Source organism: Ambystoma mexicanum, chromosome 1q, assembly GCF_040938575.1.
Source record: "Ambystoma mexicanum isolate Mex_15411 chromosome 1q, UKY_AmexF1_1, whole genome shotgun sequence".
In the NCBI taxonomy this organism is placed as follows: domain Eukaryota; kingdom Metazoa; phylum Chordata; class Amphibia; order Caudata; family Ambystomatidae; genus Ambystoma; species Ambystoma mexicanum.
The window spans coordinates 1,549,474,948-1,549,502,134 of NC_090922.1; the positions used below are offsets into that span (position 1 = coordinate 1,549,474,948).

Here is a 27,187-nt window from a genome sequence, read left to right on the forward strand (position 1 = left end):
GTCAAGTTATCGCTTGCTTCCGTCATCATGTGTGACATTCTCCTCCGGAGACCTATCACGTAGTCAGTCACTCTGACTGGCTTGGGGGAAGGAGCACTCTCCAACCCCTCCTTAATCAGGGCCAATGGACCTCTGACGGGATAACCATAGAGGAGTTCGAAGGGCGAGTAACCTATAAGCAAAGAGAAGGCATGGCAGTAGAAGGTCCCACTTACGCTTAAGGGGTTCCTCTAAAGCACCTATCATGCTCTTCATGGTTCGGTTGAACCGTTCTATCAACCCATTGGTTTGTGGGTGGTAAGCTGTTGAGAACTTGTAAGTAACTCCACAGGTTTTCCACATGGCTTTCATGTAGTGGGACATAAAGTTTGACCCCCTGTCAGAGATTACTTCCTTAGGAAACCCGACCCTGGTGAAAATACCAAGGAGGGCCTTAGCCACAGCCGGAGCTGTAACAGTCCTCATAGGAATTGCCTCAGGATACCTAGTAGCATGGTCTACTACAACACGGATAAACATGTTGCCTGAGGAGGTTGGAGGATCACGGGGACCAACGATGTCAATTCCTACTCTCTCAAATGGGACGCCCACAACTGGGAGAGGCACTAAATGTCAGAGATCTGGCAGGTGTGGCAGCTCCTGCAGTGTTTTTCTACTTCGGCCCCCATTTTTGGCCAACAGAAGTAGAGAGAGAGCCTTTCCTTAGTCTTCTTGAAACTCAAGTGACCAGCCAAAGGAATCTCGTGGGCTAACTGCAAGAACTGTGGTCTGTTCTCTTGGGGTACTACAAATCGTTTGTAGTCTCCAGGTGCAGACTCGGTTGGTTCACTGTAGAAGAGGCCATCTTCCCAGTGCAACCTGTATTTCCCAGGCACTTGCCCTTCAGCCTGAGCTTCTGCCTGGTGGTGAAGACCTTCCAGAGTTGGACATTCTCTCTGTCCCTTACTGAAGTCTGCCCTGCTGGGTCCACCTTCTGCCAGTAAAGACTGCAGCTCAGGATGGTCAACAGGATCCAGATCTCCAATGAGTTCCTGGCCTTCCATTAACTCTTCCTCAGAGTCTAATTCTACCACACAGGGTTGTACCTCCCTCTCAGCCTCGGCTGGAGGTGGAGTTACGGGTGTAACTTTGGACAACCGCGGGGAAGTCTGTGTTGGCTGCACTGGAATGCTGGCTGCTGGTTTCGGGATAGAAGTCTTAGGTTTCCCTTTCGCTTCTGATTTCTTGGAGACAGCGCCCGACAAGTCCAGTGGAGCAGGAGTGATATCTTTCTTCATCATCTCCTGGAGAGTACTGCGCATGGTCCTCTCTCTTGCAGGTCTGGTTAGCTCCTGTAACCGTTTACTAGGAGGTCTGGGAGTATGCGATACAACTCCGAGAGGTTTCAAATCGTTACCCAACAGTACGCGTCCTGGTACCTCACTCTGTATGCTGACAGGTATCTTCACATTCATGTCGTTACACTGGATGAGAACTGGTAATTGGGGAAGCATCTGCACAGGCCCTCCAGCTAACTTGGTGAGGCGTTTGGATGCCTTAGCAACATCCTCAGCCTGAAAAAACAATTTATCCACCACAGTTATGCTGGCCCCAGTGTCCCTAATGGCAGGAGTCTCCTGACCATTCACCTGGACACTGTCCTTATAATACTCTTTAGTATTATCGGGGATAGAATTATAGACATCTAAATTCTGTTGTTCCCACAACCCCAGAGATACTAAAGAAACACTGGCTGAGACTCCAATGGGTTCGTCAGCTAGCAGTAGAAAGTTTCCACTTGCCATTTGGACTTCCTCCGCTGGAGCGAAGGCTAAGGAGACAAGCTGGACCCCTGAAGGTTTACCCTTACATCTGGGATCGCCTTTCACGTGGTCAGTCGAGCCACAAACAAAGCATTTACCGAATGCTTTCTGGAATGGTGGCTTGTTCTGACCTCCTTCCGGTTTGGCACTAGAAGACACACTATTCTGCTGTGGTTTTCCCGGTGGCTTACCCTTCTGGTTTTGTTTGGGGCCCTCTTTGGAATGTGAGTTATTAGAATTCTCTTTTGAGTCTTTTTTAGGCTGTTTTCCCTCATCCTTTTTCTGAGTTGCCCCAGAATCCTTATGAGTAGCCCTGTTGGCAACTCACAAGTCAGCAGCCTTAGCTAGCTCCCTGGAATCCAATTTCTTCGAATCAGCCAAGTGCTGTCTGAGCTCAGGAGAACAGGCATCATAAATAGACTCCAAGATAAAAAGATTCCTCATACCCTCATAAGTGTTCACTTTGTAACCCTTAATCCATCCTTCTACGTTTTTCAACCCTTCACTCACCCAGGTAGCCCAAGGGGTACCATCATGCTTTTTGAGGGTTCTAAACCTCTTAAGATACTGGGAAGGGGTCTTCCCGAATCTAGCTATTAAAGCTAGTTTCACACTTTCGTAATCCGTCTTATCCGCCTCCCCCAACTCCATTACCACATCAGTCGCAACAGGAGGGAGCCTAGAGAACAACCAGGGCAGCAAAGCATTCCCGGTGATGTCCTGGAGCCCATGATTGTATTCAAACAGTTTCAACCAATCCAACACATCCAATCTGGGTCCATACATACCCACTAATTCCTTCGGCATCCGGGGTCTTTTGGGACTGGAGCTCCTAGAGGAACCAGAGGAGAGAGAAGCATTTTCCATACACAACTTTTTCATCTCTAACTCGTGCTTAAGTTCTATTTCCCTGAGTCTTAACTCAGCTTGCTTCTGCTCAGCCTGGGCATTCATCCGTCTGAACTCGAGCTCTTGGTTTTGTTCAGATTGAGCCAAGAACCGTTTGTATTCTAGTTCGAGCTTCATTTTTTCAAGTTCAAAATAAGCAGGGTTACTTGTGGGACCTGGTATGGGCCCCGTAGGCACAGCTGGTAAGGCAGGTAGAGGAGCAGGGGAGACAATTTCGTTAGCCTCTCCGTCCTCGTCAGCCTTTTCATCGCTATCATCAGAATTACGATTCAGATCATCACCATCACTGTTACAGTCGCTGGAGAGATTGGTTCCTCTGAACCAGTACCCAGACTTTGGTTCGCCAGCAATCTCTTGATTAGTTATAACTTCTTGCCTCTTACAGGAAGATTCTCTTGCCTACAGAGAGCTCGCAGACTCTCAGTATTTTCACCTGACAAGGACTCTTGACTGTAAGTTTCCATCGTAGACATGTTTTTTGAAAGTTGCTTTTTGTGCAAAGTTTTGTGGTTAGTTATCCTACAGTGTTGAAAAGCACTCTAAACTGTATACTCGATACAAATCCCACCGCTGTACACCAGTGTTAGGCGGAAACCTGTGCAGTTCCCTCTGGGACCACTGCAAAAGATTTAGGACTACAGGCATTTGGCGGTGAACCCACTTGGTAGCAATCTGTACCACACAGATTCACTTGGTAGCTGTGGCTGAGCAGTCAGACTTCCCTCAAGAAGAGTTGAGCAGTATGTGGAGTATACAAGATAGGGCAATTCTTCACAGCAAGACAAGCAAACACGCAACGAGGCTTAGTGTAAAGATATTAAGGTATTTATTTATAACAAAACATCTATGAAAAACACTACGGCACTATCACGGCAAACAAATCAAACACAATTACTCTACGGAGAAGAACATGATCAATCCCCCTAGCAATATTTCGACAAGTCTAGGTTCTACTGGTACCACTTATTTTCAGACAGAGGTGTATACCTCAACCTAGATGACACTCGAACATTAGTTAGGACGGGAGAGAAAAAGATAGGCAGGTTATGAAATCAACACAGTTCAATCCTTCGCGGATAAAATGCAAGGCAGGAAGGCAAGAATCACAATAGATCATAAAGTTCAGAGGCCAGGCCCACTCGGAGAGAGGCAAGGCGCGATGTCCCAAAAAGTCTCTAGTGGAGATGCATTCAAGTCTTTGTAGCAAATTGTTATAGGCAGATTGAACCAGTTCAGAACAATAAATGAGAAAAGCTTGGAGGCGACCCAACGGAACGGAACGGAGAGGATTAAGACACCTCACTCGAACCAATCGAAAGGGAAGCCAGGCGGACACGGTACCTTGTTGTGGAGGGCAGCTCCGGCGGGGGCAGTTGTTCCTGGTGGTGGGTGCACGTCGGGTCTTTGCCAAGAGTAGAGATGTTCTCGTCGTCGAAGAAAAGTGAAGTCCGGTGCACCACCAGGGAAGAGACCAGCCGCGGAGTGCTCCGTCACAAGGCACCACCTTTTGGTCGCGGTACAGGGGTAGTGGCTATCCGGTTGCCGAGGTGCTCTGCACGGGCAATTCGACCACTGCGTCCTGAGGCGAATAAAAAGCAAAGGGGACTGGTTGTTCCCACCAGCCAGGGGAAGAGACTCTCCGGCAGGGAGATCTCCTCTGTCGTCGGGAAGTGGTGAGTCGGTTCCGCAGGGCTCCACCGGAGGTATCGTCGTGCAGGTCGGCTCAGCGTTACTCTCGTCGGATTCTTAGGTCCTGTGGCGACTTCTGAAGATCCAGTCCCAAAAGCCCTGCTTTTATGCAGAAAAACCCCATTCATTCAGCCTAGCTGTCAATCAACACATGCTAAGTGGTGAGCGGGAAGGCTCACCACTTGGGCCAATCACTCCAGAGTGCGACCGGAGTTGGCAAGGCAACTCAGTCCAGGGTGCCTAAACCCCCTCCCACACCCCTGTGGAAACCCAGACAGAATGGCACCACTTTGGAGGGTCTCTGTACAGAGCCTGCCAAAAGTGGAACAAAGGGCTCGACCTTTGGTTTAGGAGTCACAGAGATGAACACAGACGCCATTTTAAAAACCGAGTTCTGGCAGAAAATACCATCCGATAAACTTATTTAAGAGAAGTAGATTGATGGTACGTTAGAGATTAACGAGAAAAAGTATCAATCTCCAACAATGGGACGAATCCCATAGGGTTATGTTCGGGGTCGAACATAACAAGTAGTTTCCACTGCCACCAGCCAAAACTCGACGATGGGGGACGGGACAGTGCCCCCTCGAGTAACAGATCCAGGAGTAATCGAATTACCCCTACTAGTACGTCCACAATAAAATGGTTTGTACTAGTTCTGTTAGTAAATTTAGGTCTAGTAAAGCCAATGGTGACTTTACATGCCCGGGGAGACAGCAGTCAGTCCCCGGGTATGGAGTCTATGGTGGGGGTCCGCTAGGACGCCCCAGTGCTACGGCACGTAGGGTGCGGTGTAACACACATAGAAAAACATATGAGACCCTATGGAGTAAAAGACCCCATAGCCCATAGAACACTTGACATTCAAAGGAATTACCCACATACATGTCCAAGAGTGGGAGAAAAAGTGTCTCACTCTTGGCAGGATGGAAAAAAACAAACTCCCGAAATCCAGCAAAGCTGCTGGGGGACTCACTAGGTTAGGAAATTCAGCCTAAACAGAGAATTCTCCCTAACACGCAGCTGGCGCACAGTGTGTGCGTGCGACAGTCTGTGCCAGCCGCATGCGCCAACATCAATTTTCACGCACAGCGTATTCATGGATTCCAACATCCATTACCAGCCGTGGCGCAGAGTGGCGCAGCGACCCTGCAGCAGTGCCAGTTACGCCCCCAACCCCTCCCCATGTGCCATGCACAGCGCACAAATCCCGTACATGGCGCACAGGCCAGTGGACCAGCATAAAGCCCCCCAACCACGAAAACGCCAGTAAAACACCCTGCGCCCCCCTCCGAATACATGTACACCCCTGCGCGGGGAGTTTCACACGCGATTGGGCCTGTGCTAGCGGGGCACGTGTATTACTGGGGTATGCGTGGAGTTTCACACGCGATTGGGCCTGTGCGAGCGGGGTACGTGTATTACTGGGGTTTGCGTGGAGTTTCACACGTGATTGGGCCTGTGCGAGCGGGGTACGTGTATTACTGGGGTTCGTGTGGAGTTTCACACGCGATTGGCCCTGTGCAAGCCGGGTACGTGTATTACTGGGGTTCACGTGGAGTTTTACACACGATTGGGCCTGTGCAAGCCGGGTACGTGTATTACTGGGGTTCGCGTGGAGTTTCACATGCGATTGGGCCTGTGCGAGCGGGGTACGTGTATTACTGGGGTTCGCGTGGAGTTTCACACGCAATTGGCCCTGTGCGAGCGGGGTACGTGTATTACTGGGGTTCGAGTGGAGTTTCACACGCAATTGGCCCTGTGCGAGCGGGGTACGTGTATTAATGGGGTTCGCGTGGAGTTTCACACGCGATTGGCCCTGTGCGAGCGGGGTACGTGTATTACTGGGGTTCGCATGGAGTTTCACACGCGATTGGCCCTGTGCGAGCGGGGTACGTGTATTACTGGGGTTCAGGGGACTTTCACACGCGATTTCACTGTCAGAGCAGGGCACGTGTATCCAGTGGGGTGCACGGGGAGTCCCACACGTGAATTGGCAGTGTGGGTCCTCCCAGGTGTGCCCTCTACCCGCTCCACGGCCCCTGCAGGCAGCCCACACCACAGGGGACTACCCTGCACCCCTGGTCATGTTCCCCACGCAGCCCATCCACCATGGGCATGCCCCCCAGCCAGCACACATGTCACCTTGCATTAGTGATCACCAACTCATGTCCCCCAGCACCCCCACCCACCCAGCAGTGAGGCTCAGGCCTTGACTCATGTCCCCCCGCACCCCCACCCACCCAGCAGTGAGGGGCACCTGCCAGCAGGCCCCGACTCATGTCCCCCCGTGCCCTCACCCACCCAGCAGTGAGGGGGGGCACCTGCCAGCAGGCCCCGACTCATGTCCCCCCGCACCCCCACCCACCCAGCAGTGAGGCTCAGGCCCTGACTCATGTCCCCCAACCACAATTTCACATGCATGAACCCAATGAGCATATACCACACATGGAATTAAAATATCAAAATGTATTATTAACAAGATCAATGCAATTATATGAAAGGCAAAAAAATCAAACAAACATGAAAAGAAATGCATGTCTAAAAATATGAAAAATGAAATGTAGACGCAATCCAAATAAATCCTGAAGGAAACTGGTCCAAAATCATTGTCCACCAAAACAAATCCAAAGGAAACGTAAAATTCAAAATCCATTACCCCATGCTTAAATCCAAAGAAAATGAACACATAAATCCAAAGTCCAACTATGTACAATGAATTTTGAAAGGGTCCATGAGCCCAACGAAAGAAATTAAACCTATCTAAAAATCTACCTAAGAAAAGAACCATATACAAATGTGTGGGGCATAGTCCAATCACCCCAAAAGAAATGAAAACGAAAATGAAACCTAACACTAAAAACTATTTACAATGGCGGCGGGCTAGTCCGACGGCTCACTTCCCGATGTCCCGGGCCAGGGCATCATCGAACTCCTGCTCGATGTCCTGGAGGTGGTCCTCTTCCATGGCCCCAAGGGTTCGCAGGGACGATGACATGCTTACCTCCAACTCCCTGCGAATTGCCTCGATGCACTCGCCCTGACCATTGTGAGCTGTGCCTCTTCCACCCGCCGCCGCTCCGCACCTATGGCCTGGCCCAACCGCTGCCACACAGAAGACACTTGTAATCCTGGGTCCTTCTGCCCTCTGGCCGATGCCTGCCCCTCCAATGTCGATGGCCCCGAGCCATCATGGCTCCCACCTTGTTGCTGTTGCTGCTGTGCCTGTGCTCTGGCTCTTGCTGCCTGCACGTCCTCCTCCGGCTGGGGTGCAGTTGTTGTGGTGGCCACCCCTGCTGGACGTCTGACTCCCGACTATGGCAGGGATGTGTCCTCCACCAGCCTGGCCGCTGGGTCAGAGGCAGCTCCACAGGGTACCCAGGTGATACATGGGTGGAAGATGGCATGGAGGACGACTGGCACGTAGGGTGTTCAGGTGAGGAGGGGGTCAGAAAAAGGTCCAGCATATGGAGGAATCCAGTCCTGGTGACCAGTCCCAGTAGGCCAACGTGGTCAACGAGGCATTCGAGATGACGTGCAGTGTCTTCACGAAAACACTGCAGGTCACCTCGCATGCCCTGTTGACGCAACGCCATCCCACTCAGGACTGGCTCAACCCGGTCCCGGATAGCCACGTCCGCATGGGGAGGAAGGCCAGTTGTTGTAAGCGGATCCCCTCCCTGAAAACGGGTCTGGACGTAGGCATCCATGCTGGTGCAGGATGATGCAGTCACAGGATCGGGGACAGGGTTACACAAAGGCACCTCCGCGGCGGCCTGTGCTCCCTCCTGTCCCTGCCCATGCACTGCACTACTAGCACCAGTGGAATCCCCACCTCCAGACCCCGTGTGTGTCCTTTCCAGGCCTCCTCCTCCACCGAACCCACCACCAACCTGGATGACTCTGTGCCATCTTCCTCCGTCGGACTCTGTGGGGTCTCAGCTGCCCTTTCTGCTGCTGAGGTGTCCACCTCCGACCTCCGCCTCTTGGACCTTCCCTCGGCAGCTGAGGCCTGGGACGCGGTACCAGACTCCTCACTCCCCGACGAGATGACAACCTGGGAGGGGAGCCGGGCCTTGTGTCTATGGCTGGTGGTGGGATCCCTGCCGCTTTGCTCCATAGCACCCTCTCCGTCCTCTCCATCAGTTAACGCTGCAGACAGGGAGAGATAGAACACAGGCATCAGGGCACTGTACAATGGACTGATACACTCATGACAGTTGCACATGAGTGGCAGTGTCAGACCTCAGACACAGCATCACACTCCCCAACACACATGTCATTTCAACTCACACACATGAGCAATTCAACAGCAATATTGCACCAGGCAGCACCATCCATACACAAACAACAGCACCAGCAGCCGAAGGTGAGCCTGACGTCACATGAAACACGGGGAGTGCACAACACATGCACACACGCCACCAGACTTACATGCATGTGTACATCTCCAACAACTGTCGCAGTGATGAGATCGCCATCCATGTCACATCTGGCATTCAGCCTTCTACATGTCAGTGTCACATGCATCCATGTTGCATCACAGTTGCACACTTGTCAAATACACACACATGCATATGAAAACAGTTCAGATACATGCAGCAGGAACCACCATCCATGTGTGACACCCCAACCATGCCAACGTACATACACAGAAATTCAAACATGTGTGCTCCCACACCTGCATTTGCCCAGCATGCTTACCAACACATACACCATCGATGTGTCTCACACCTGAGAGGACCCACATGTGGCACCCTCACGCCCCTGTTCATACATATCCCTACATGGCCCTACAAAAACACATGTACAACCTGCACACTACTGGCACACCACAACACGCACAGCGTCCAATCAGCATGCATGTACACTTACCGCTCGAATCCAGACACGTCTGCCTCTCAAGGACCTGAACGTGGAGCGCTGGGTGTATGCGCTCCAGGACCCCCATTTGTTGGTCGGACAGGTGGCCCCGGCACCCCTTGGCATCCGCTGCCTTCAAGAGGTGCCGGGCCTTGTCGAGGGTGCTGGACCTGAAGTCCTCCCAGCGCTTCCAGACATGTTTGATGTCGCGGACTGCCACCCCCTACTCACAGATGGCAGTCACGATGTCCATCCAGATCCTGGTCCGTCCTTCATTGTCGGCACGCAAACTTCCGTAGAGGGCATCATACTGCCCCAGGACTTGCTCCACCAGGACACCAACTTCCCTGGCAGTGAAGCTGGTGACCCTCTGCCTCTCTGGCTGGGGGTTGCCAGTGGTGCCAGATGCTGTTGTGCCCGACATGGCAACCCCAGAGGCAGGTGTGGGTGGGCAACTGGGTCCTGGGCTGGGCTGTGGAGCGATGGTATCCCAGTCAGGAGTCTTCAGTTCCAGCAGTGTTGGTCACAGCAACTGCACCCCTGGCTGACGTGCAGGCAGCAAATAGCAGGGCACGTGGGCAGAGCAGGCAGTCAGGCAGCAGCAGATGGCAGGTGGAGCGTGCTCAGGGCTCTGGGGGGCAGAAAAATTGACTACAGGGCAGGAGCGTGGTCTTCCGTGTCTTTACAGGTGGCCTGCTTGATACAGAGTGATTTGGCACGTGAAAAAACTGCACGTCAGCGTGTAATTCAAGGAAAGGCCCTTAGTGCGTAAGCGCCTCTGACGTTATGCACGCAGGCATTTCCCTCTTGATGGGTGCATAGTGATTCAGCAAGTGAAAAAACTGCACGTCGGCGTGTGAATGCGTGTAATCTGAGGAAAGGGCCTAAACACGTAAGTGACGTGACGCGCGCATTCGTTTCCCTCAGCGCGGGTTAAATATGAGCAGGTCCCGCCAGTTCGCTGTACGTGCCTTTCGTGGAGACCGACGTGTGTGTTGCTACTTCGTGTTGTTTCGCCACCATCACAACTTCACAGCTATCAAGGACATATCTCTTCTTTTGGCGGGGGTATTGGCTACGCGTGTTTTTCTGCATTGCGCTAGTCAGACGGTGAGTCGCACATGCTATTTTCCCACTGTGGGTGCCCCTGTGTATCGCACCCGTTTTCAAGGTCATAGTAGCCTGCGTGTCCCACGCATACACGTTTTTCGTGTTCCTGGGTGCCACCGCGTACTGCGGGAGGTTAATTCCACGCACGTAGGCTGCAGGGGTTGCATGCACAGTTTTACTGCAGTTTTGGGGTGCCTTAGCGGTGCAGTACCCGTCACTACATCACCGGGGTCACAAACAGCCTTGAAGGTGCAGGGGTGCTGTTAACATCTTGCATCCCACCCCCTTCATCCCAAATGCCCAGGACAATTGTGGTCTACACCTCCCATTGGCACTACTCCATCTGTGCCGGCACTACTCCATCTGTGCCATGGTTGGGAGGCCACCAAAGGTGAGGGGCGCCTCTGCTGGGCGTACTCCTTGTGGCAGGCATGGACAGGGACGTGGCCGGGGTGACCAGGGAGTAGGGGGACTCCAGGGTGTCCAGGGTGGCCGCAGAGGTGGAAGAGGCAGGGGTGCGCCACTTGAGCACAATGATGTGCCATGTGTTGGTGCTGTCATGCCACCACCCCCTGTGGTTCCGGGAGATGCAGCTTCTGCATCTGGCACTGGCGCCCATGTGACCTGGCAGTCAATTTCATCGACTGCCACGGGACCAAGGGGAGTGGTAGCTGCAGGTGCAGCTGTGGACACCACCACCCAGGCTCAGGGTCTGCCAGTGCAGGCTGCGTTGTCACTTGAAGAGTCACTGGAAGATTTCCAGCAGGTCAGGAGGAACACCATAGGTGCATGCAGGGCTGCCCTGACCGAGAGACGTGTCCCTGGGGCAGCAATGTCATCTGCTGCCCCGAACAGCCGGGTGTTGGCAACTGCAGGGGCAGATGCAGCCAACAACACCCCGGTTGTGAGACTACCAACCAGGACAGTCGCGGTCAATGACCCTGGCACAGCGGATGTTGCTGCGCAGGGTCCATTCCAGGGCACCCAGCAGCCACTGACGCAATTCAGCCCTTCGGTCGTCCTTCAACCTGCCACTCCCTTGGTTCAATCCAACGGTCCCACTGGCCATAGTGATCAGGGCGGCATTCGCCAGCCAGGGTCCGCGCCACTACCCAAGAGGAGGAAGGTTGCATCTGCAGCACAGGCTGGGACCCCAGACACAGCCACGGCTTCCTTCACATCAAGGAAGAAGCCTTTCTGCAGGCAGGAACTGGACTTCCTTGTGGACTACGTGCGGGCTCACAGACGTGAGATGATAGTGGGGCTGAATTGTCAGACTACGGCTGCCCATCGCAATACCCACTGGAAGCATGTTGCGGATAATGTAAGTGCATTCAGCCATGAGGTGTGCACAGCTGCCGAGTGCAAGAAGCGTTGGGATGACCTCAAACGCAGCACTAAGGTCAAGCATGCCTCTAATTACACCATGACTCTGGTGACTGGCGGTGGACCACGACCTGAGGAGGATGACCTCACTCCGCACGAGGCACTCGTTGCAGAGTTCATACCAGAACAAATGGTCGAAGGAGTGGGAGAGATGCAGAACTTTGATGCCCAGTCCAGTGAGTGTTGTTGCGTGTATGTGTGGCCCATGTATGGTTTGCCTGTGTGATGTGTTGTGCTTGACTGCCACTACATGCTATGTGTACATGGTTCTCATGTGCTAATCCTGCAATGCTTCACAGATGCGTGCTTGCTGTGCAGGATGGTGTACATGTAGAGCAGAAGGGGACTGTCCTCATCACCACACTTGCACCCTACTCACATGCTAGTCACTCAGACGCCCCTCCGGTCCATGTTCCTGCTCTCTGGCCCTTCTGCATGTAGCCTGGGTTGGTTTTCCTCTCAGCACTGGGACTATGTCATTGCATCACTGATGTGCATGTGCCCTCTGCCTGCATGCGGGTACTCCACGTGGGCATGCCCCCTTGCCCCTCCACCCACCTGCACCCCAATTACACCAATGCACTGTTTAACTTTTTGCGCTACTGCAATGGCCTGTTCAAGCCTCCTGTGTACATGCTAACTTCCACCAGCCAACCTGCCAGTCACATGCAGTGGGGTACATCTTCTGCCCTTCATGCAGGGTGTCTCACTTGGACTGTGCAGATGGCAGATGCTCCGCAGGGACATGAGTGCTCATTCATACTCCATGTGCATTCCATGCATGCCCCTATGTGTCCTCGCCTGGATGATCATTGTAGTACGTGTCTTGTATGTGCAACATTTCATGGGATTTCTTCAGCCATCCCATGCCCACTCTGGCCCTGTCCTGCATCACACACATGTTTAGGGTGTCACAGTCTGTGTGGGGCACAGTCCTCCCCCACTTTCAGGCCCACTGACTCTGTCAAACTGGTGTAGTGGCTTTTGCACACTCGGGTGTACTACTGAGGGTTTGTCATGGGTCCTGCTTACTGTCCCATCATCATCTGCTGTGTTGTCAGTTGACTCAGATGATGCCATAGATGCCAGTCAACACTGTCTGCCAATACACAGGTGTCTGTTCAGCCTTTTGCTACCAAGCAAGGCATCCCTGCTTTTTCACTGGGGGCGTGGGGCTTTGCTTGTAGCCATGCAACCCATTGCATGCACATTGCAAGTGATGCCTGAACTAGCCCTTCCACTGGCTTCAAGGTTATTGATACACATCATGAAGTACTTGTTAATGTAGATAGTGAGTAACGTACACATGTTGTGCACTGCATCAACTCGCTTCGGAGCCATGTAACACCGTTCTACATGCCTACTCACTGATACTATGTCAAATTGACCAGGCATGCATGACAGGTTATCTTTTGTGTGTGACATGTCTGCTTCATGTGTTGGCTGTCTGTGTGATGTCTATGTGTATGTGTGTCATGTGCTTCTGACATGTGTACTAATGTATTCTTTCTCTCCACTTTTCAGATGATGATGCAATGGAGCCAGAGGATGGTGTTGTCATGCCAGGCACAGGGTTGTCATCACAACCACCACCCGGCACAAGTGAGGGTCGTGGGGTGGTAGTCCGCGAAAACACACGTGTGCTTCAGACCATCTTGTCTTTGGCTGGCTATGAGTCCAGCCCAGATGACCACTCTGACAGCCATGTCGAGTTGAATGAGCATCAGGTCCAGGCGTCAGGGGTGAGTGATTCTGATATGGACACTACTCTGTCCGCGACACCTGCACTGAGGGGCCAGTCAGTGGTGGGACCTCCGCCTGTGATGGATCGGGACGCAGGGTCACCCTCCACACCAGTTGCTGATGTGCCTGGGGCATCATGGAGACGGGGGCATGTAGCCGTGCAGCCGCAGGCGGTGCCAAGCCTACGAGGACGGCCAGTCCTTGTGTCCCGCAGGTGTCAAGCCCAGCAACACGGGGGCCGCGTGCCACCGAGGTATACTGAGTGGGAGGAAGACATGACTGCCAATTCAGAACGTCAGGGGGCAGCACTTGATAACATTGCTGCGAGTATGGAACGTGTGGCCCAATCCGTGCTCCCCCCGCTAGGTAGGTGCTTCTCCAGCGGCAGGCGGCGCAGTCCAAGGTCCGCTTGCTCAGGCTGGGCATGGCGGCCTCTGACAGGGCACGCCAGGCTGAAATGTTGTCTCTGCGTGAAGCAATTGCTGCACACGCGGAGGCACACATTAAGGCCATGGAGGGTGAGTATGCGTCCCTCCGATCAACTCTGGGTGTTCTCTTGATGTCCCAGAGGATGCAGTCAGAGGAGAGGTTTGAGCAGCTTGAGCGTACCATCTCGGCTGAGCTACATGCTTGCCGGGAGTTGCATCGGTTGTCAAGCCAGACCACGCAGGAAGAACTCTGTGCTACACGTGTTACCTTGCAAGAGGAAGCACGTGTATCAAGGGAGGTTCTGCATGCAGACCTGCGTGTCATTGCTGCACAGAACCAAGCTCACCCGTCGGGCAGACTTGCTGCCGACGAGGGACAAGCTGCGCCTAGGCGTGCTCAGGCTCCTGGCCCACGTCGTCCTTTACAGGAAGAGGTAGACTCAGACGACGAATTATCTTCCACACAGGTCGTGGTGTGCAGGCGTTGAGCCCATGGAAGTTTTTTTTTTCGTCTCAACATCATCGCATGTGGGTGTTGAGGTGCACCCTGTACCTCCCCCTCTGGGTGCCTCACCCCGCCCCCCCGGGTCGTATGTGGCCATTTTTGATTTTTCCTTTTAGGTTAGTTAGTTCATATTAACTATTTGATAGTTATTTTAATTAGGTTATGTAGGTTGTTCATAGTTAGTTTAATTAGTTAATATAGTTTAATATTGTTTGTCTATTGTGGATTCATGTGACAGGGTGGTGCTTTGTGGCTTTTGAAAGCATCCACTGTCTGTTCCAGCTGGGCCCTTCAAGCTTGTCTTGTGTATGTGTTTGCAGCTTGGGGTCCTGACTCACATAGGCCACTCCTGCTTCCCTTATCCATGGGCTCGCTAGGATGGTTCGGTGTTACAAAATATTACACAAGGGCTTTGGACTTGCCTCATAACTGTGGCCTGTCTGCTGCTGTTGTACTTGTGTTAACACCCCTAGTGGGGATTGGTTGCGTTTCATCCACCCAATGTCTGTAATGAATTTGGGTGAGTATGTGATTGATTTATGCATTAATTGATGTGGATTGTGATGTATGTCATTTTCTTGCCTGTATATGTGCTTGATGCACTTCATGCTGTAGACAGTAGCCTGCACCCTTGGCCTGTCAATGATGGTGGGAGGAGTTTGGATGTAGCTCTGTAACATGGACCAGTCACAACCAGCATGAAGACACACACACAGGGAACTTTCATGTCTTATTGATTTCTCTAATGCCCTTTCTGCAGGAAGATGAGCCTCCAGACTACCTTTGCCAGCAGACACAGGGACAACAAATCCAGAGAACTGGGCACATTTGGTGGTGCAGACGTGTGGATGTGTGCGCAAGCACAGGCACAGGGCTTGTGCGAAGACGTCCAACAGAAGCAGACGTGTTTCCAGGATCTCCAGCCAAGGTGAGCAGCACAAGGGTCGATAACGCAGCCAACCTTCCACCAGGCCATTTGCACATGCATGCTAAGTGGCACCAGTGCTGGGGAGCTTTGCCAGGCATTGTTGGAGAAGCACACAGTACAGCTGGCATGCGTTGAGGGCCAAATGCCATGTGGCTTTACAAGTTGTCAGGGGCACACACAGGGGCCATCAAACATTTCCTGTAGTACCCCCTGCTCCACTGAAGCATAGTTATTAGGGTAGTAGCATTTCTAGCCAGATACTGATATGACGCACAGGGACACCCAGCGAGGCACAGACTCGTGGCCAGTGCATGTCATTTGCGTGTGCTAATTGCCAGGTGCACTACCTATTGAAATATGCGGCTGACAGAACACAACTTGTACTGAAGTTGCACCTTGTTATACGTGTCTAGCAGCTCACCCAGGGACCATTATATCATGTGTGATTATTGACTCATTGGTGCTCAATTTCCCACATGGCCACATGCACCTGCCTTACTGCATTGACAGTGTATGAACCATCGGTGGGCAAAGCCAACGTATGGGTACAAAGCAGCACACAGGGGTGTTTGTTTGTGGAGAAGTCACTTACTTTGGGGCATGGATGGGGTTGTGTGTGTGTGTGTTGTAATCACACATTCAGATTAGTAACTCACGCTCTCTTTGCAGCATTGAAGTGCTCCTGTTACCAGACCTGAGAGTGCGCAGGCAGGAGGCCAGCACTCACCCCAGAGATAAGTCTCTCTTTGGCTTGCATTTGACTGTTTTGGTACAATGTGCATGATGAACATGTTTTATCTAATTGAGTATGTGTTTTTGTGAATAGTTGTATTTTCCCTACTTTCCCTTGCAAATCCACATCCACTCTATTGCCCCTCTTTCCGGTTCTCCTGATTACCAATGCCTGTCCATGCTACATATCCCTGGCCCTCCTTCCCCGCCGGGGTCTCAGAGGCCTGTGTAAGTTTGACCTTGCAGGCGCACAGACCACGGAGGGGGTGTTTGGTTCGTGCAACTCCAGCGCCTGGACACCAGAGCTGTGACACTACCCATCAGTTATTGCATCATCATTGTATGTTATGTACCATAAATGGTACCCATCCTGTTGGACCATTGTGCAACTGTGCTACCTTGGTTGTTCTATCATTGTGCTTGTACATGTGCTTTGACATTTCCTGCTACTTCTAGTCATCTACTGGAGACTCTTCCTGGGTTTTTTGGTGCCTACAGGCTTTTTCCCTGGTTTGGGGGTTTGGCTACTTGGAGTTCTCTGCGATTTGGTATTTTTACCAGTCAAGGTGGCCTCTGAGGGGGCTGGACCCTATTTACACGCAAGCTTGAACATGGAGAGCAAGGGGTAGGGTGATCCTGTAGCCAGGTAGACCTGCGGGAAGAAGGCTACATGCCCCAGAGACAGATGTTCTGAAGGTCAAGGTGATCTGTAAGGGAGGGCCTCTTGTTGTTGGACAGTTGGCTTGGGCTACAGTGTTTTGGGCACTCTGGCATTGTAATTGTGGGGTACTATGTACATGATGTGTTGTGCTGGTCAATGCCTGTCCCTGTGTTGTGTTTACTTTTCAGGTGTCAGGGGATTGGTGTGGTTTGACATGCTGGGGGGATCACATGGCCAATGTTCACATGTGATGTGTACAGGACCCTGGGGGTCACTTGATTTCACAGGCATATATTGAGTGCATGTGCCTAATGACACACACAGTTGCACAATGATCCACCACACGTACAACCACTCTTCCATGGCCACAGGTGCACACAGATTGCATTCTCAGGCTCGCTGTGTCCATGCAGCACATGATCTATTATCATTCGTGTATCATGTACATGTGTCATTTGGTTGTGGATGTGATTAGTCTTTTTCATGTGATGTGATGCTCAAGGTGTATCTGCAACACAATGGCTGCTCAAAGTGCTGTGTGCTGAGCAGTGTGTTGCAGGGGACACACAGAGCACATGGGTTCAGGAGTAGGGATTTTGGCTTGCCCAATGTGCATGTGAACAGGCATTCAGTGTTGTGTTCATGGTAGGACTGGTGGATAGCATTTGTGTATGGCTTGGTATGTGTGGGAGGCTGTTGGTCAGTCATTTAATCTAATTCCATGCCAGGCGTCATTGTCTCGGGACACTTTCCATTTATCACATGTCACTTCGTATCTTATTGGTCATGTGTTGGGCTTTTGCTATTGCATGCCATGTCATGGTGTGGCAGACAAGGGTGATGTGGGTTGGGAGGGTTTGGGTGACATACCAGGGATTGTCATGGCCTGTTTGGGTGAGGGGGGGTGTGATACACACCTTGCATGTGTTCCTTTTTTGGTCACACAGGAATGGTTATGTTTAAGTAGCTTGGGATGCACACATTGTAGCACTTCCGTGGCAACATTCTCAGGGTAGTAAGGTTGTGACAGTTGACTGGCTCTTTGTCATCATCGATTGTCACCTGGTATGTGCCAGGCCTGTGTGCACTCTGCAGGGGTGGGAGTTTAGGTGAAGAATGTGGCCACAAGCTGGGTCCGGGCTGCCTCGCCACGTGCCCTGTCCCCCCCCATGGGCAGTGCCTGTACCTGTGGTTGGGGATGTGGGGGCACCATCATGTCCACCGGTACCTCCCGCCGTGTTGCAACATTGTGCAGGACACATGCTGCCACAATGATCCTGCACACTACTGGGGGTGCATATAGTAGCTGCCCACCATAGCGGTCAAGGGAGCGGAAGCGTGACTTGAGCACTCCGAATGCACGCTCCACTATGCCCCTGGTTGCAACATGGGCATCGTTGTATCTTACCTGGGGTGGTGTGGTGGGGTTCCAGATTGGCGTCATCATGCGGTTGCTCAGAGGGTAGGAACTGTCCCCTGCGGAGGTGATAATAGTTGTGATTATTAGGGTTTTGGTATTTGTCTGTGTGTGACATGCATGCATGTGCACAGGCATTTGTACTCACCTAGGAGCCGTGTGTCACCATGCTGCCCAGCTTCCAGGGCCCGGCTTAGGGCGGACATTCGGTATATGAAACTGTCATGGCTGGAGCCAGGGTAGTTTGCATAGACAGAGGTGATGATTCCTTTAGCATCGCATACAACCTGCATGTTGATGGAATGCCAGTGCTTGCGGTTCCGATAGATGTGCTCAGTGGCCCTAGGTGGACGTAGGGCCACATGGGTGCAATCTATGGCACCAAGCACTTTGGGGAAGTGTGCCACCCTGTAAAAGTCCCGGACCACGGCCTGCCTTTCTGCGGGTGTTCTGGGCATGTATATGTGCCTGCGGACTGAGGGGCGTGCAGTGATGATTGCCAACACCTGGTGTAGGCAGCGTGACTGCGGGACCTGTGAGACCCCCCCCCACTATGGCAGTTGTCCGCTGAAATGACCCAGTGGCCAAAAAATGCAGGACATTGAGCATCTTCTCCAAGGGGCTCAATGCTTGGGAGCACAAGGTGGGTGATGTAAGGTCATCTTTCCACTCCCTGACAAAGTCTAGGATGATATGAGGTGGAAACCTATACCTGTCATAGACGTGGTCGTTAGGCATCCCAAAAAGGCTGGTCCGTGGAAAAAAAATGCGGGCTTTGGCTATTCTCCTCCTCCTGCGGTGTCCCACGATCAGTGCTGCGACAAATGGGGCATTCATCGTAGCGGTATATACGTGTTTGTTGTTTGCGCGCACATTTATGCTGTGCGCGGGGACGCTTCCGCCTGCCTTCGTGTGGCAGACGTGTTGACGCCTGTGCGCGTCTTTTGCCGTGCGCCTGTTTCCCATATTCGAATCCATGAACACGGGTTGTTTGCGTGCGCGTGGGCGTTCCTTGTATTTCTTTGCAGTACTTCCCCGATTACGCCTTCTTTTTCACGCGTTGTTCCCCATTCCGCGTGTTACGCCCCGTGTCCCGTCCCCTTTTTGGTGTGTGCACGGACGTTGTACGCTTTCCCTGTGCGCGTCGTGCATGGCGTTCGAGCTGTTGCAATAATGTGAGCGCCCATGGGCGCCACGCATGGGTTTGGCACACATCCCGAGGAAAACACGCGCAGGGACTTCCATGATTTGCACGCGTGCGCCTATTTTTTCACGCTTGCGCCAAGATTTTCGGCGCACGTTTGTTCCATGAATCGGCCCCAAAATCTTTTTGCAAACATTTGTACAGATTTGCAAATCGCACCAGATTATAAGCCTTTACAAAATTTGGAACACCCCCTCTAATTTTGGTCCCTCTTAGCAGCACCACACTTTCCAAAACCATTTAAAATCAGGTCAAGAATGACATTCCAAAATTTCATGCAGTTTCATTGAGTGGTGCCAAAGTTATAAGCCATCCAAAAACGGCTTTTCACCAACCATGTAATTCACAAATAAGCATAGAAGCCCCGGAACATCCAAGATGTTCACGGACATCACAGGAATGTGCTGGATCGTTAGCAGACATCGGGGAAGGAAAACACCAGTTGTTTGTTTTTTTTAAGACCATATCCCATACCACCCTCATCTCCCCAGAGATTGTTTGATAAGTTTGACAAGTGCAATGTTGTGTTTTTTAATATGTTTTTACTGTGATGTTCGCAGACAAGGGCGGGCATTTCCAAAATTCTGACGCACCTCATGCTTTTCACCATTCAATTAGTGGGAGCGTTCGATGTCCGCAGACCTCACGCTGGCCCCTGTATCAATAGGAGGCCCGTTCGTGGACCGAACAGGGAAGTGAGTATGCGGACCAAACCCAGATATCACAAAAGAATGAGCCCTACTTTTTGGTCGTTTTGAAAAAAACTACAGGATGGATGTACAACAAATTTACAAAAGCACAATTTCGGGACCAAACCGCTGCTCCTGCAACCAATTTGGTGAAAAAACATTCAGCGGTTTCGGCTGTAGGTGTGAGCAAATAATTTTCCATTGTGTCTATGGGTAAAAACTCACATTTTGGGACCCCGCCCTATATAGTGTGTGACTTTGTTCAAAATATATATATATATATATATATATATATATATATATATATCAGTGACCATTTATAAATTGCACACACAAAGGGCCTCATTACACGGACGGCGGTAAGGGTTAACGGTCACCGTTAATGGCAACGGTGACCGTTAACCCTTACCGCCGTACTACGAGGTCCCTTAGCGGGTTGGAGTTTTAACGCCTGCTTTTTGCAGGCGTTAAATACCAACCCGCTAAGGGACCTCGGAGCTAATTACGGCACCGCAAAATTGCGGTGCCGTAATTAGCGCCTTCCCCAGTCCCATAGAGCCCTATGGGGCAGAAATGGGAATGGGGAAGGGCAATGGCGGAAAGGGGATTTACCGCCCCTCCAACCTTGGAATGGGGCGGTAAATCCCCTTTCCGCCAAGGCGGTGCCGGTATTTTACCGGCATGGTCCAGGGTGCTAATAGCACCCTGGACCACCGCCTTCCGTGTAATGAGGCCCAAAGTCTTGACTGTAAGACGACAGAATTTTGGATCTCTACATTTTGTTTGATTGAGTGGAAAGAGAAATGGGTCTCTAAGGGGCCCCTAAAATAAGTTTAAAATATTTAAAATCCATACTATTGCTCTCATCCAAACTTTCTCTTGAGGGTTGGGATTGCTTGTTATGCTTCTTTGAAAAGAATTTCCAGGGCGTGTTTTGGTTACTAGTCCACGGATAGGGTAAGATAGGTGGGGGAGGGGGTTACTGTACAGAAAGGGAAGAGGAGACAATGAGGGCACGGGGACGTAGGCCAGGAGACAAGCCACCTCAGACACAAAGATCAGAGAGCAAAACATATCACAGAAGTTATTTACCTTTTGTAGCCTGTGATCCTGACGTTTTGCTGAACATGAGGACACAACAGTAAAGTGTTCAGGTCTGGAGAAAGCAAACATTATCTTATGATTACTTCATGTACAATAAGAATAATCTTAAATAAATACTCCATTCATTTACATGACAGAGAAAATAGAACATTGGAATGTCCAAAGAAAGAGTTGCGTTTCTCACCCCCCACCTCCTGCCCCCACTATTATAACACCCCCTCCATTCAGAGGTCAAAGTGGGCGAGAACTAAAGGGTATGACATTCCCTTACTTTCCTGTGCAATCCTTCATCGTTTCCATACTTTATGCAACTGAGAATACTGTTCCAGGAAAGCATCTTTAAAAAAATACTTGTGTTGTTTACTTCAACTATATACAGGGGACTCGAACCAGAGCCCAGAGGAAAGCAAACCAGTGCACCAGCGGACTGAGCTATCTAAAGGTGCTGGATTCGGGGTTATTTATTTCAATAGATTGTACCCACTCCCAGGCAGCCACAAAGCACTGCATTACAGCAATCTGCGTATGAATGGCTGCAGGCCCCGCCTTGTTTGCAGGCAACGAGAGGGGTATGTGTAGCTGGGCATGTTCTTTAAGAGGTGTGAATGGTGGGTGGTGAAAGGGAGGCTGCACCCTGAAAAGACGATGCACATCCACGAGAACAGCATTTCGGCCTGGTCCTCCAGGTGAGTGCTGCGCTTTTTCTGACCCTCCAGGGTCTTGATTGCCCATATTTGTAAAGGTGTTAGAGGCCCCCAGCCCTGGCAGCCACCTTCTCTTTCCCCAAACCTCTTCCACCTAGGCTCCCTTCCCCTCCTTCCTCCTGCCCCTCCCTCCTCCCCCTATTGGCCTGGTTGCTCCACTTAACGAACTCCCCAGGGCAGCTCCCTGCCTATGCAAAGGGCCCCAAGGCACAGGGCAGCTCCTGCAGAGGCAGTTCCTTATTGTGTCACTGGCATGGGAAGCCAGTGACCAGCCGTCAACCAGCAGCGACTAAGCAAGTTAGGAGTTGCCCAGGTTAGGAATAGAGCCTGCTATCTACCTGGACAACCCTGCCACATAGCGACTCTCAGACTTAGGTGTGTTTCTCCAGTAGTTAAAGCAAAATTGTATTCTGAAAGTATTTGAAATTGCATTGTGAAACGTAGGCCTTTTCCACCTATACAGGACTCTCAGACTTAGGTGTGTTTTATCTCCAGTATCTAAACTAAATTGTGAAAGTGGTGCCACTCTGATTTCTTAGCAAGGTATTCAACTAGCAAACTTTCTACCATAGTCGGAGCGCATGTCCTCTTGTCCAACTGAATTGTCTCTCTCTGTCTAGCCTGCCTGCGCCCCTCCATGCGTCCTTCTGTAGTGTTCTCCCCCATTCCTCTTCTCTTTTCTCCCCACCTACTCTATGGTGCTCTCTGTCTCTCCTATCTTTTCCAACTGCTTCTCTATCGACTACCCTGCTCTCCACTCTAAATCTGGTAGGAAGAAGTTTAAAAAGGATAACCTGGTCTCCAAAGCAGGCCTACCTATCCCTGACACCTATACCAGTGCCTCCTCTAGGCAAACCCTCACCGACATCCTCTTTGTCGTTCCCTCACCAGACCTATGGACTTTACATATGGTATCTGTGCTTTTTCCTCTCTCGTCTTCTTCCATTAATGGAGGCACCCGGTGTGAGGCCCTCCTGACCTTCTCCGACTCCTCTAAGGTCATCATAAATGTTTACCTGAATGGTATTGTCTTGGTCCAAGGCCCTCAGGCAAGTCGTCTCCTCTTTGATAGACGCTTAACACGCCTCAACAACTTTCTTGTTGCTGCTGCTGTCCCCGGCTTCCTTGCCTTCCCCTGCTTGGCTACCTTGCCCTGTCCTCCTTCCTCTTTTGCCACCCCGGGCTTCTTCTACACCTCCGCAGGGCGTACCTCTCATCTGTACCCCTCCCTGGAAGTCTTTCAAGGACTGCAACCTTATCTATATTGCCACTCTTAATTCTCGCTCAGCTGTCAAACACTCCTCTGATATATGCCGCCTCCTGGAAGAACTTGACCTCGATATCCTCGGTCTCACCGAGACATGGTTCATGGTCAGCTCTGCCACAAGCTTTGACACTCTACTCCCTGACGGCTACAAGATCCTCTCTGCACCCAGGTCCAACCGTTCCGGAGGGGCTGAAGCCCTGATCTTCCCCGAGTGGATTCCTGCCTCTGTCATTCCTACATAGGCCTACTCTTCTTTCGAATGCCTCATATGCAGGCTCTCTCTCTCTCCTAGCCATTCCCTTCCTGTGGTTACCATCTATCGGCCAACTGGTTAGATCTCCTCCTTCCTCTCTGGGTGGGCGGACCTCTCCTCTTCCCTCCTGGTCTCGACCGCTCACCTCTTCCTTCTTGGAGACTTTAACATCCACCTGGATGCTTCCTGTCCTTCCTCTGGACTCTTTTGTGACCTCTGCAACTCTCTCTCTCACTCTCTATTCTCCCCTCTGGCCCGACTCACTCTGCAGGGCACACTCTGGATGTTCTGATCTCTTCAGACCTTCCCCTTTCTATACTTGCCACCACTCCTCTCTCCTGCAGTGATCACTTTCTCATTTCCTCCCAGCTCACTCTCTATACCCCTCAGGCCAAGCCACCTCCAGCACTGCCACCCACCTTCTCGGTTATCCGAACCATGATGCGTATGTCAGTTGAGGCTTTCGCCGCCACTTTCTCACTCCCCCTCCCCCTTCAGCTGACTCACACCCTGACACAGCCCTTTCCATGCTCCACTCCACTATATCTGATACTCTTGATGTTCTTGCCCCTGTCACGAGGATCCGCTTGAAGCCCAAAGCCAAGTGCAACTCTTAGTACGACTTAGACCTTGTCACCCTCAAACGCAAGTGCCAGGTGGCTGAGAGGAAATGGTGTGCTTCCCTTACATCCTCTGGCAAACTGGCCTGCCGCCTGCTCCAAAGGCAATACCCGCTCTCTGTCCGCAACAAGAAGATAGCTCAAATCCAAGCCAGCATCTCTGCGGCATCTAACAACTTGACCGAAGTCTTTAGAATCTGCAGGGAGCTGGCAAATCATACTGCAGTCTCTACCTCAGCTGTCCCCACCCAGGCCCTCTGCACGGTTCTGGCTTCCCATTTCATTTATAAAACTTAGGACATCTTGCCTCTCTCTCTTCCCCTCCCCCTCCTACCTCTACTCCCTGCTCTTCCTTTAGCCTTTCTTCGGCCACCTCTCCTCCCTCCTTCTCTGCCTTTCCCCTGTTATCCCCAGACGAGGTCTCTAGACAAGTCTGGTCTACGAAAGTTTAGTCTAAACAGGTTCACCACTCTTCCTCCAAAACCATGAAGGCCTACATAGACCCCCTAACTCCTGCTCTGGCTGACTTCTGCAACCACTCCTTCGCCACTGGAGTCTTCCTTTCCCCCCTGAAGCACTCCCTTGTGCACCCTCTTCTTAAGAAACTGTCTGCCGAACCGTCCTGCCCGCCTATCGCCCAATCTCCATCACTCCTTTCCTGGGCAAACTCCTGGAAAAGCTGGCCATCTCCCAGCTTAATCTTCACTCTGAATCTGTTGGCTGTCTCCATGACCATCAGTCTGACATCATACCTGCCAGAAGCACAGAAACTGCTCTCATGAAAATCCGTGAAGACCTGCTCTCCAACCTTGATTCCAACACCCCATGTGTCCTCATCTTACTTGATCTCTCTTCTGCCTTTAGCACGGTCAACCATGCCTTCCAGCTCAACTATCTCTGTGATAACCTGGGTATCACCGATCAGGCCCTGGCTTGGCTGACTTCCTTTCTCTCCGATTGACCCTCCCAGGACCAACTTGGGTCCTTCCTCTCCTCTATCTCTACCTGTGGTGTTCCCCAAGGGTCCAACCTCTCTCCCTGGCTGTTCAACCAATACCTGCCACTGCTTAGCCACTGCATTGCCGCTCTCTGGCCCAACTTTCAGTGCTATGCAGTTGATACTCAGGTTATTTTCAGGCTCCCTTCAGCCACCTCATCTCCGACTGTCTGTTATCCAGGAGTGGTGTGCCACCAATGATCTCTGCCTTAATGCCAGTAAGACTGAGATTCTCCTCATCGGCACACCCGCTCCCTCTTTTCCTGTCTCTCTCTGGTCGGCCTCCCTTGGCTCTTTTCCTGCTCTCACCTGTGAGGCTAAAAACCTCAGGGTCATCTTCGACTCGACAATTTCCTTCTCTCCTCAAATCTCTGATGCTTCTAAGAAGTCACAGTACCAGCTGCACCTCCTCAGAGGTATTCTTCCTTCCCGCAGAAGTTCACTGTCTCCAGAGTTCTTGCTCTCTAGGCTGGATTACTGCAACAGCCTCTTTCTAAATCTGCCTGCTACTCTCCGCCCTCTGCAACTCATCCAGAACAGGACTGCAAGACTTGTCCTTGGCCTCAAGCCCAGGGATCGCATCTCTCCAGGACTGAAATATCTGCACTGGCTCCCAGTGGCTGCAAGGATTAAGTTCAAAACCCTCTGCATTGTCCACAAGGCCTTCTGGGGCCTGTGGCCTCAATACCTTCAACTCTCGCTTCCGAAATATCTTCCTTCTCGTGCTCTTCGCTCATCCGTCACCAACTCCTTCAGGGTCAGTCACTTATCCAAGCAGCGACTTGGTGGTAGATCACTTTCTTCGGCTGGGGCCTCCCCCTGGAACAGCCTACCTCAAACTCGAGAATCACCTCCGGTTCTGGAAGCACCTCAAAACCTTCCTCTTAGCTTCCGCTTTCTCTCCTCCTCTCCACTGCTGAACTTCTGACTGAAACTGCACTGGTCACCTGGCAACCCTCCGATCTCGGGCCCAGTTTCCCTCCCCCGCCAGTTTCACCCTTGCACTGCCTCCCTGGCATCCCCCTCACTTGGGGACTGTTTCCCTACAGCTTCTACCAGCCCTTGACACCTGATGTGTGCAGTTACTCTTGCACTTTTTACTTGTTGCTTTTATTTATTCTATTGTTTTTTTACTGTCAATCCCATGTACTGCACTGCCCCCTTCCCTTCAACCCCCACCGCCCCCCATCCGCCCTCCCCGCACATATCATATCATGTTCTCACTGCAAAAGTGCGCAATTGACCCCTGTCACTCACCCCCAGTAAATCATTACTGGGTCTTCGCTTGGGCAGTGATTTCCATGTCAGAATTCAGCTTTTGAGATGTAAATGAGCAGGACAGGAGGGTGGAGGGGGCAGGGTGGACGGGGGGGACTGGGGGGAGGGGCACCCGCCATCCAGACCCTCACAGAGCGACCGAGATGAGAACCCCGGACAAAGCAGCAAACCCGCGCGGTGGAGCCGATAACTGCACATGCGCAGAGCAGAAACACGCATCAGCAGCGCATGCGTAGAAAGGGGGTACTCGATAGAGCATGCGCGCTGACGATTCACAGCCAATCCGGGAGGAGGGAAGCAATCCAACGCCCTCACCTTCGCAGAGTGACACGTGACTCCAGCAGCGCATCCAAGCCGCGGATCCGACGAACAGACATGCGCAGAGCAGACAAACAGACATGCGCAGAGCAGGTAAAACAGATGCGTAGAGCAAACAGACATGCGCAGAGCAGATAACGCGTGGCACAGAAACAGACATGCGCAGAGCAGAGAGAGGGACACGGGCAGAGCAAACAGACATGCGCAGTACAGATAAACGGGAAGAGGTACGGACGTAAAGGGCATGCGCAGAAAGTGGGTTCTGAGAGGCGTATGCCCATTGACGCACTACTACTAAATAAGACTCCGAAAGCATCCGTACGGGAAAGGCAGGCATCAGAGGAGACACTAATATGATCCAAAAATGCATTATTTCTATAAACCATGATGGGCAGTGCTGAGAAACCCTGATCGGAGCATGCGCATAAAGGGGTTAGTGAAAGCGCATGCGCGCTGATGAAAGCGCATGCGCGCTGATGAAACAGGATCTTCACTCAGACCCTCACGGAGATCAGTGAGCTCTCCATCATGATCTATGGAGATAGCCACAGACATGCGCACTGCTTGACTATGAGATCTG

At 51.7% G+C, this 27,187-nt stretch overlaps 1 protein-coding gene across 1 annotated transcript in view; it reads right to left on the reverse strand.

Moving 5' to 3' along the window:
• The window catches only part of LOC138552008 (zinc finger protein 268-like), a 63,278-nt gene extending 36,804 nt beyond the window's left edge, over positions 1-26,474 (reverse strand). The window contains exons 1-2 of the mRNA XM_069642514.1: positions 26,269-26,474; positions 21,159-21,222 (exon numbers count right to left, since the gene is read on the reverse strand). The gene's annotated coding sequence lies outside the window, so the exon portion shown is untranslated. The remainder of the gene's footprint in view (positions 1-21,158; positions 21,223-26,268) is intronic.
• Between the last annotated feature and the right edge of the window lie 713 nt (positions 26,475-27,187).